General features: G+C 47.1%; 2 pseudogenes; both read right to left on the bottom strand.

Annotated features, from left to right (window-relative positions):
• Window positions 1-1,267: 1,267 nt before the first annotated feature.
• LOC101703497 (ras-responsive element-binding protein 1-like) lies at window positions 1,268-6,151 on the bottom strand (annotated as a pseudogene).
• Window positions 6,152-9,934: 3,783 nt separating this feature from the next.
• On the bottom strand, window positions 9,935-10,894 carry LOC101703150 (ubiquitin-like-conjugating enzyme ATG3 pseudogene; annotated as a pseudogene).
• Between the last annotated feature and the right edge of the window lie 267 nt (window positions 10,895-11,161).

Raw genomic sequence — 11,161 nt, 5'->3', positions numbered from 1 at the left:
GAGAGGAGGAACGTGCAGGGTGAGGCGGCGAGGGGCGCCGGGCACAGGTCAGCCACAGCCCGGCCTCTCTTTTGTCACTGGGCTGGCAACAGCACAGGGCTCTATCCATCCCCGTGTGGGATGCTCAGCAGCGAAAGCGATCCTCCCTTTCTCATGAGGACCAGTGACAGTGCGTCATCTTCCAGCACCGCCCCACATCGCAGGAAGGGGACACCAACCTCTGTCCTATACCTTGCTCTTAGTTTTATTACCTGTAGTTGTATTTCCTTGCTTTTCAAAGGACAGTAGCATAGCTGGGGCAGGGCCAGGATGGGCTTGGCTGGGTGGCTCCCAGCCCCAGAGGACCACGGCCCCACCGGATCCTGCAGTCAGAAAGGGAGGGCTTGTCTGGGTACAGTAGAAGAGCTGTCACTGCAGTGTGCTGGTGAGAGCTTCAAGCACAAGGCAGGAGGGGACTGGGGTGGGGGTGGCACAGGTCTCCCAGGACAAATATTGCCCACTTGTTTCTGCTGACTGCAGATCCCAGCAAACTGGTGAACTAATACTAGTAATATTAATAATAACACATACCAAAGGAGGAGGGGATGAACTGTATAACACCCCAGCCTATCTTGCATAGGTTAGGTGGCAGGAGATGACTTTTCTCTGTAAATTAAGAACGGAGGTTTTAAAACCTGAATAGTGACCACTTCTAATGTGGGAAGAATGGAAACGCGTATAAGGTTGAAGCTACAAATCTTTCCTGGTTTTGGCTTGAAGAACTTCGCAACCTTCATTGGCCACATCCTGTGATACCAAGGACCAGATCACAGCTACTCTGTCACACAGGGAACAAGAGAAATGTCTGTGTGAGAACTCAGCATGGCACCCACTTCTGCTCTGGCCACTGACATGAAATTCACCTCGTTTTCTTCCAGTGATTGGCTCTGGGTATCTAACTGCACGTTTTTTTCTTCTGTTTTCAGCTCACAGAACAAACAGTACAATCACAGATTCACAAAAACAAGTTCAGACACACCAATACAAAAGGTAACATTAATGCTTAGGCGAGGAGTCCTCCGAGAACGATTCATTAAAACGAGTTCTGCTAAAGTCATTCTGGGAGAAGCCCACACCCGAGGGGATGGAGATCCGAAGTAGTTAAGGCACTGGCACTGCGGGGCTGGCCGCAGGAAGGCTGTGGCACAGCTGTGGGCGGCGCGCTGCTGTCTCTCTCCTGCCCCCCTCGGACACCGAGGGAGCCCTGGGCGGACCCGGGGGGCGGCCGTCACTCCAACCCCAGGAGCTGCGAGGTGCCGTGGGCGGCCAGGACGGGTTGCGCCTGCCGCTTGCCACACAGCTCCAGCAGGTCCTGCACCAGGGCGGCGGGGCTCTCGGGGCTGGGCTCCCTGGGAGAGCCCTGCTCCTTCTCCTTCTTCTTGTGGCTGCCGCAGCCTTTCCTGCTCCTGGTGACGGCCGCATGGTCCCTGGTGCCGGGAACCACCTCGGCCTCGTCCTCAGATGCGCCGTTGTTGCGCTGTGCGTGGACTGGGCCTCCCTGTCCTCCTCGGCCTGCTTTTCCTTGTCCCTGTCCTTTCCTTGGAGCTTCCCGGGCCGGGATCTGGTGGATCTGCGGGTGCCGCACCAGGCTGCCCTTCAGGGTGAGGGGTCCGCTCGCCGCCCTGGCACTTTGTGGTCTTTCCCCTGTGCGTGACCTCATGTGCCAGGAAAGGTCCCGCAGGGACCAGAGCGCTTGTTGCACTCCGCACACCTTCCTCTTGTCGGCCTTGCTGTTCACACTTTTGGGGGAGTCTGTCTTTGGTTTCTTGTCGTCGTCATTCTTCTCTGAGGACTTCTTGTCTGCTGCACCCTCCCCGACCAAGGAGCCCTCCATCTCCTCGTTCTGCTCTTCCACGAAGGCCTCCCGGGCACCCAGCTCCTGGTGGCCGTGCTCCTTCCAGTGGCAGCTCAGGGTGCCCAAGAACTTGAAGTTCTTCCTGCAGATGTCACAGGCGTGCTCCTGGTCCTGCTCCCGCCTCACCCTTGGCCAGCTTGAAGTCCAGCAGTTTGCTGGTGAAGTCCAGGTACAGGCTCTTGTTGCCGGCCGAATCTTCCTCCAGGCTGTCAGTGTTCCCGGTGCTGATCTCCGCACCACGCTCTTCCTCTGGCTTAGGCTTCTCCTAGGACGCCTTCTCCTCTCCAGGCTGGGGGGGGGGGGGGCTCCTCCTCCTCCCTCTCCTTCTTCTCCTCTTCTCCCTCCTCCCTCCCCCTCCCCTCCCCCTCCCCCTCCTTCTCTTCCTCCCTGGGCTCTTCAGGGGCCTGGCTGGGCTCTGCAGCGCCCTCTGCTGGTGGCTGCTCTCAGTCCAGGACTGTGAGATCCAGCAACTCGCCAGCCCAGGACATCTCGGAGTTGGACTGGCTGTCAGTGTGTGTGAGCATGTGCCTCTGCAGGGAGCTGGCCCAAGGGAAGACCCAGGAACAGTGGGGACAGTTGATCTTCTGCAGGCAGTTGGTGTAGAAGTTCCACTTTGCTCTCAGCAGCCTGTTCTCGGGGGACCTGCCCTGCTCCTCATCACTGGACCCGTGGTGGTCAGTGTGGCCCCCGGCTGCCTCCTCCTGAGCATCGTCCTCTGGTCTGCAGAAATGGGCTGAACTTATTGGTGTCCATGGTGGCCAGCAACTTCTCGATGCTGGCAAACTCCCCACTGGAGTTGAGGTCCACCCACCGCGGCTGGCACAGAGCTGGCTTCTCACTCCCTTCTTGCGACTCTGTCTTCTTGGAGGAGCCCGCAGTGCCCTGCTCAGTGGGGAAGGCCACCTCTGGGCTGCTGGGCATGGGGGACTGGTTGCCACACTCCTTCAGGCTCCCTGTGTCTGAGGGTGTGGCAGTGGCTCTGGGGATGGCACCGCCTAAGCTGTCCATGGCTGCCACGCTGCTGCCGCTGCTGCTCAACAAGCCTGGGTCCGCCACCTTTGTGGTCCTGAGCAGGGTGGGGGCTGAGGACACGGATGAGATGATCTGGGCAATGGAGGCCAGCGAGGGGCAGCTCTTGGATCACAGAGAACTTTGGCAAGAGCAGAGGGACTTAGGCTGCAGCTGACGAAGCAGCACTAGGCTTCTCAAGAGGGCTGAGCTGCTTATGAGGGATGAGATGCCCAGGATGGGCAGCTGCTGATGAGCTCCAATGAGTAGATGGGCACAGCCAGCTGCACGGGGCTCTGCAGGGGCTGGGAGTGGGGGTCAGGGGGGCAGCAGTGGCAGCCATCACCACAGCAGCTGTGGGGCTCTCTAGGATCCCATCCGGCCCCAAAGTCAGTGGCAGGGTAGAGCAGGGTGGTGGACAGGAAGCCGGCTGCTCACTTCCCATTTCCTACTCTGGCTTTTCTTGGCTTCACCAGGAACAGCTGCATCCTTGTCTCCTTTCCTGCAGTTCCTGGGGATGGACAGGTCGATGGACTCCATGAAGCAGTTGTAGGGGGCCAGGGAAGAAGGGCTCAGGAAGGACACATTCTCCTTCTTCACTTGCACCAGCGCCAGGACCTTCTAAGAAAAGTCCAGCATCTGAAGTCCCTTGCAAAGCTGCTGGCCGGCTCCAACTTGACTGCCACGTGGGGAGGGGGCAGCTGGGTGGAGCTCCCATGAAGAAAGCCATTTTGGGGCTGCAGGAAGGTAGCGAGGGGCTTGCAGTTGCCAAAGGCCACTCCTCGGCACTGGCCTCGGTGTTGCCAGGGCCGTGCATGGTCAGCATGTGGCTCTCGATGTGCTGCTTGGACCTGGCCAGGTGCTGTTTGAGGATGTGGTGGATGCAGTTGCACTTGGCGACAAAGGCAATGCTGCACTCCTTGCACTGGAAGAGCTTGTGGGTCTTGTGGCAGCCGCCCAGGCCACAGCCGCAGTGCGTGAGCATGTGGATGCACAGGGCGCAGTAGTGCTTCAAGTCCTCCCCGCACAACCAGCACACAACATCCACCAGATCGGCCACACTGCTGCTCACATAGTCGATGTTCTTCTCAATGTCCTTGCACATGCCCTTGAGGTGCCTCTTGCCCAGGTGGCGCTGGCTGTTTGCCATGATGGTAAAGGGGTAGTGGCAGATCTTGCAGATGTTGGGCCACTCGCTGCTGTGCATGCACAGGTGGCAGATGAGTTCGGCCTTTTCAGCCACCATGTAGTCGCAGATGAAGCACTGATAGGGGGAGATGCCCAAGTGCAAGTGCATGTGCAGCAGCCCCCCTGAGAAAGGCAAACACGTGATTGCAGACATGGCAGGGGTAGAGTACCTTGCATGGTGGGCACCTTCTTGCAGCCAGACCCCATCATGGTGGCCTTGAGGTCGCCCTCCATGATCTCCTGCTTGATTTTGGTCTATATGCTCAGTGGCAGAGGGTTTCAATGACTGCATCTTCACCGAGAGTGCCCCAGCAGCTCTGTGTGAGGCGGCTGCAGAAAGAGCTGTAGGGTTGAGTTTGGCTGAGCCCCCGACTTGGACTGAAGCAGGTGGGTGGTGGCGGCCACCTCCACAGAGCCCTTCAGGAGCTTCAGTGGTGGCAGGGGCAGGCTGGGGCTGGTGCAAGGCGGGGAGACTTGCTGCACATTTATGAGAGGCTGGGGCATGGAGGTGACCACCACTGTACAGGGCATGACCCAGGCTTTGGCTTTCGAGAGGGCCTGAGCTTGAAGATCACCTGCAGCGGGGTGGCCAGGCCTTGGAGAGGGGCGGAAGATTGATCTGAGGCAGGGTGGAGGCCACCATCTTCAGGATCTGCTTGATGTCGTCCAGCTCCATGACCAACTCCCTGGAGATGAGCTTGACCATGATGCTGCTGTCCAGCTGGATGATGTAGCCCTTCTGGAAGGGCTCCAGGAAAAGATGATTCATGCCCTCCTCGGTGGCGTGGAGCACTGTGAGAGAACCTTCCAGGGAGGTAGCTTTGAAGGGAGACAGGGTCAGCATGCTGGTGCAGCCTGGGTCCTGAAGTAGTGGGCACTTTAGTGTGTGGAGCTGTATTGCTTGGTTGTTGTCTGGCAGGGGCTCCTTGGTGGGTGCGGGCCTGACGTCGTTGGTGTGCTGCAGCCCCAGCAAGGCCAGGAAGACCTTCTGGTCCAGGGCATCACTAGCCGGGACATCAGCCTGTGGCTCTTCCCAGCCCTGCTCCATGGTGACATGAGTCTGCTTGTGTAGGATAAGTGAGGAGAGCATGGGGAACACCTTGTCACAGGTGTCACAGATGATGCAGTGCTGCTTGCTGATGCACCTTTGCAGGTTTGTTGCACACCAGGCCTGAGAAATGCGAGGAAACCTCCTACAGGAGAAGTCCATGAACCCTAAGTCGTGGTTGTCAACAGGAACTGAAGGGTTGTTTTGGATGAAAGGTCTTCCCATGGCATCCCTGGGAAGCTGTTTGTGGACAAGGGCGTTGTGGCATAGCAGTCCTCAATGTGTTCGAAAGGTGACACAGAAAAAGTCACATCTTAGTGTGTTCTCTGAATGGGTCTCCATGTGACTCTCCAGTCCGTACTTGCAAACAAACTCCTTGAAACACCCTGGGCAGTGAAAGACTTCATCACCTATCTTCTCCAAGTCATCTGACTATCCTTGTCCACCATTTTTTAGCAGTTGCTGGGTCTTCTCTCTCTGACTCGGCATCATGACTCAGTTTCCTCTTGGAGGACAGCCACCTGTGCTTCAGAGGGGATGGAGGGGCTGCAGTTGTAGCACTGCTGGGATCCTTCTCATGAATCTTCATATGTCTGTGCATATTCCCTTTGATGGTGAAGGACTGGCTGCAGACAGTGTATTGAAGGCCTCTCTCCAGAGTGCACCAGCATGTGGCAGTCCAGGGAGCTGGTTGAGTTCAATGACTTCCCGAAGATGCTGCATGAGTGGTCAGCTCCTCCAGTGTCTGTGTTGTGCTGACGGATGTGTATAGTCAACTGGTTCTGGGTACTGCAAATCTTTTCACACGGTGGGCAGTTGTAGGAAGACTTCTCTTTTGTTTTCTGGTTCCTTCTGCCAATCCCATTTGGTCCTGGAGGCTTTGAAGGGGACTTGATCCCCTAGGGGCTCCCACCATTCTCTGCCAAGTTCCTTACATTCATTACTGCTGACATCATGGTGTTGATGGAAGACAGGTCTGAGCCTTCCAAGCCAATGGGAGAATTTGATGTCATTGTTGTTAGTATTGATTTGTAGTTCAAACAATTGGACAAAAGAGTATGCAGATATGGAGTGTTCCAATATGGGGCTAATGTACACAAAATTACAGCAAAATAAAATTTAGTCTTATATTAAGTAAAAGAATAATATTTATTCCAATTATGTCCTCTGAACTAAGTTACTCTTTTCCTCTTTTTGTAGTGGGACATTTTATTTTTCTCTTTGTGCATTTATATACATTTGTTTGTAGAGGAATCATGTATAGTCTTTTATATCTTTACTGATTCCCTAAAGCCTAAGACTTGTTTGGCAAGAGGAATCATGAAAAATAAAAACATTATGTTAAACTTTGAATGGACACTACCCCAGGTCAAAATGTTTGTCCTTATTCATCATGATGTGACGATGCTTGGCATATTCCTGTCTTCATGTTTTTTCTTTTCACAAATGTTCTATAGATGAAAAGATAAAATAATACCTGTCTTTGTCTGTGTCGTGGACACGTGGTTCCTGTATTCCATTTTTTTGGATCTACATCCATTATTCAAAAACATGTCAGAGATACTCATAATAGGTTTAAGAAGGAAAAAGAGAAGAGAACAAGTGAATGTATGCCTCACTCTAAGATGCATTATACAACTTTATATCACTTCAGGCTCTGGAGCCATTGGAAAACAGTTACTGTATTCATCAGTAAAGTTCCTACAGACATAATGATGTAATTATTTATTTTAAAAACAAAAGCTTACAATGACTCCCTACTTGTATCCCAAGCTTCTTTTAGTTGCCATACACATGAAGATGAGTGTTGTTCTCTTTATTTTTCTCAAGCAGTGTGAGCCTGGAGAGGAGGACAGATTCACACATGTTGTGCCTGGTGCAGCAGGTCAGAGACATAGGACTGAACTGTTAATTTCCCGAGTTCAATTTCAGGGCAGAGTCTCATTCACTGCAGCACAATGGAGATGTTATTTCTCTAAGATACATTATTTCTCTAAGAAATTTCTTGTATTATCCTACAGAGTCAATTACTGGACAGACTCCAGAGATATTTTCAAATTTTACCCCAAGAACTAGACTTTGTAAGTGATTAAGACTGACTTTTTCTAGAAAAAAATAGTAAAATTTTTCATATATTATTCATTGGAAATCAAAGTATTTTCCACCAATGTATTATACTGTATACACAACTTGTTTGACAGGAAGAAAGGCAGAAGAATTTTAAACAGATTGTCATAATAATAAACTTATAATTTATATGAAGTGTCTCCAGGTAATGGTTTTTATTAGTTAATGAAGACTTATAACCTCCTGTGTGTGAAAGATTCACTATTTCAGAGGCAATAAGTTCTGTGTTGTACACGACTTACATGAGCTTTCAGTACTGTTTAGGCAAGTTTCTAAAAAATACTGTGGATTCATAAATCAATATTGACCTGAAAATGTTGACAGGAAAATCTACTCTTGAAATTCATGACAACAAATTCCTTGGAAGATAAATGTGTAAGAAAATAGAGTTATAGATACCAACAATTCAAATTTCATCAGTAATGGTCCAAATCTCTAAAAATATTAGTTATGATGGAAACATTAATGTATCTTTAAATATAAAAATATACAGAGGTAATATTAATGGAGAATTTTCTCAATGTCAGGAAATATTCTAAAGCAGTGGTCTTCAAATCTAGGGTAAACGTGTACCAAAAACACGCTCAAAATATAGGTAATCTGATAAATTTATTGGTCTCAGTCTAGAATTTCTCAATATTTAAATATATCTCCAGGATATATGTATGTATATATATATATATATATATATATATATATATATATATGTTATAATCACAAGGGATTCAAATTAAATATTTTCAAACACTTTCTTACACCAGCTATATAAGGTAGGTTATTGTTATCCCCATTTTAGAGAGAAGGGGGAATTACATTACATACACATATGTTCACACTATTTCATGTACTTTTTCCTTTGTAGGTGAGTTTCAGGTGTGTTAACATTATTGCATGTACCCCTATTTGGCTTTTATCACAATTAAATTATACTGTGGCCTGACAAAAAATGTGGCGAATTTTCTTCCAGCTAACTAAACTAAGAAAAATGAAAATCATGTTTCATTGAAGATTGATACAAAAACTCTGTCAAAAAGAATCAGCAAGGTTGGAAGTTAGCCTGGGCTTTGGAATTTTTCTTTTTTCTAATTCTGCCACTAGTCATAAGAGGGTTTATGACTAGAAAAATAATTAAGCATATTAGCATGCTACTGCAGAATACGGGATCAACAAAAAGAGCAGAGCATTGTTTTACATTGTAGATATTTAGTGACATTGTAGTGTGATTAAAATAAGCCTGTATGAAATTTAAAATGTCAAATATGCTTCTTATCACTTACTATTCTTAATCATTGACAAGTACAGGGTGCACTAATGCCACATCCATAATTATCATGTCATTAAATTATGCACATGCATTTGAACTTGCTTATTCAAATTTGAGTTCACCAAAGATGAGGATAAGAGTTACATATTAAATAATATATAAACAACAAAGGCTGCAGGAGCTCTAACATCCTTGAAAAATGAGCATCAGAAAACTGAAAAATGATGAAAAATTTCTAGGAGATAACTGATAACTGGCTCAATGCTATGTATTTTGATGTTGAACAATAACTTTAAGGTTCAGACCATGGAAACCTAGATATTATAGTAAATATAGATGACTTATGTAAAAGAATGTGTAGCATTTTTAAGAATAAGTTATATTTGAATGCTTCTTAACTTTCTTTTAATAGGATCATCTATTGATTTTTTGTTAGAAGTATTTTACTGAGATCATAGAATTATGAACTCACATTCTAACTTTGTAAACTAGAATGCAAAGTAGGAGTGTATAGAAAAAGTTGGATAATGAATAAACTAATAAAGAGTTGTTGAGAATAGGGCTTTCACAATGGAGCAACATGGCTAAAGGTTTTAGACACCACATGAGAATAATTGGCATTCAAAAATATGAATTTATTACATACAGAGAGTCTTTTGTGCTTTCTATTGTTTTCATTTTTTTCAGTGAATTTTTGAAAAGGTATTCAAGCATGACAGAAACACATAATCTAAAGTCGATCTCAGAATTGTGTCTCATTGGCTTCTCAGAAGACCCAGACTTGCAGCCTTTCCTCCTTGGACACTTGCTGTCCGTGTACCTGGTCACAGTGCTTGGGAACTTGCTCGTCATCCTGGCCATCAGCTCTGACTCCCATCTCCACACCCCCATGTACTTCTTCCTCTCCAACCTGTCTATTGTTGACATCTGTTTCATCTCCACCATGGTCCCAAAGATGATTGTGGACACCCTAACTCACGGCAGCAGCATCTCCTATGTGGGCTGCCTGGCATAGAGGTCTCTTAATGATATTAATATGTATGGATGACATGCTTTTGATTGTGATGGCCTATGACCAGTTTGTGGCCATCTTCCAGCCCCTGCACTATGCAGTCATTATGAACCCTCACCTCTATGTCTTTTGCTTTCTATCTTTTTTGGCCTTTTAGACTCCCAGCTGCAAAATTTAGTTGAAATTGCTAATTTCTTATCTGATCCTTCTCAAGTTTTCTCAAAATGTAGAGAAATTATACATGCCAAATTCACCTATAAACACTGTATCTTTGGTCACATTATTTTATAAATTTAATCCATGTACATATAACTCCCTTTATTAGAGAAATTGTACATATTGGTAAATATGGTCACATCTATGGGTTAATACTTTATAAATCAGAATCAATAATTAGGATAGTTTCTGCATTCTCTTTGTTACATTGTTGTGTCTTGTGTAGCCATATTCTATTGTTGGAATGACAGCTTGTACAAATTTCAAAAAAATTAGAAGAAACATATGAACACCAAACTCTCCTCTTCCTTCTGCAACTGTCTCAATGGTTTTCTTCATCACTTCAGCATGCCTGCATGGGTGAATGAAACATATAGGAGGTGGTGGGAGATGAGGGTGATTTTCAATGGTCACTGTTTTTTTCACATGATCTTGACTGATGGCTTCATACATGTGCTCAACTGTTAAAGGTTGCCATTGCTCATCATAGACAAACAACCATAGTCCTGGTGTCTGGTAATATTTATCATAAGTGATGTATAAGTCATAAGTTCTGGTCTGTAAAATAGCATCTTCACCTCCTGCATCAGTTTTAGCTTTACAAGCTTCTACTATTTTCCTTATATCTAGAGTAGCCTCATCTGTTTCCAATAATCCACTTTCTTCATATTCTTCCACGTCTGCAGCTTCTCCTTCATTGTCCTCTTCACAGAGTGCTGAGCAATCTTGGAGTTTTATACTGTCCTTGTTTTCCAGTGTAATCTCTTTAACTGCTTCAGTTATTCTTGCAATACCTGTGTTGTGATATGTATCTACCCATCCCCCACCACCATCATTTTCTTCAATGATAGCTTCCAATTCATCTGAGTATTCTATCTGTTTGCAACATTTGTAGCACGACACATTTTTGGTTACCAAAAATTGTTTGCCTGTTGGTAGGTATGCTTTCACTTTTAATTCTTCCCCTGTAGCCCATTGCCATGTTGGGCAGTGGTGGACTAAGTGATCTCCAGCTGCCACAAACTCTTCTGGGGTGACTACACCTGTTTCCTTAAATTTTGATTCCTTGAGAACTGGGGTCAGATGCTTGGCGACTTCCAGGGCCTTTCCCTTCACTGTGTTAATCACATTTTGCATCCTGGGGCTTGAGGAGCAGTTAGCCCCGCGATAAGTTGGGGAGGGCAGCAGACAGGGACTGGGAGTCAAGAAGTGTCCTTAATGCGGATGATTTGCAACAGCGCCCTCCTGGCTACAGACCTGGTCACATTATTTTAGATGTTTGGTGTTTCATATTAGAGTCATGGTTGATTGAGTGATGGTGAAATTTAGGATTTTTCGTATGAGTGCAAAGTTTCAGGTGGGAAGATAACAATTTTCTAAAGATGAGTAAGAGTAACGTTTGGA

This window comes from Heterocephalus glaber, unplaced genomic scaffold (genome assembly GCF_053883595.1).
Source record: "Heterocephalus glaber isolate CG9 unplaced genomic scaffold, H.glaber_assembly_v1.0 deba00001760, whole genome shotgun sequence".
In the NCBI taxonomy this organism is placed as follows: Eukaryota; Metazoa; Chordata; class Mammalia; order Rodentia; family Bathyergidae; genus Heterocephalus; species Heterocephalus glaber.
The sequence above is the reverse complement of the archived record's forward strand: the minus strand, read 5'-3'. Positions and strand labels throughout refer to the sequence as shown.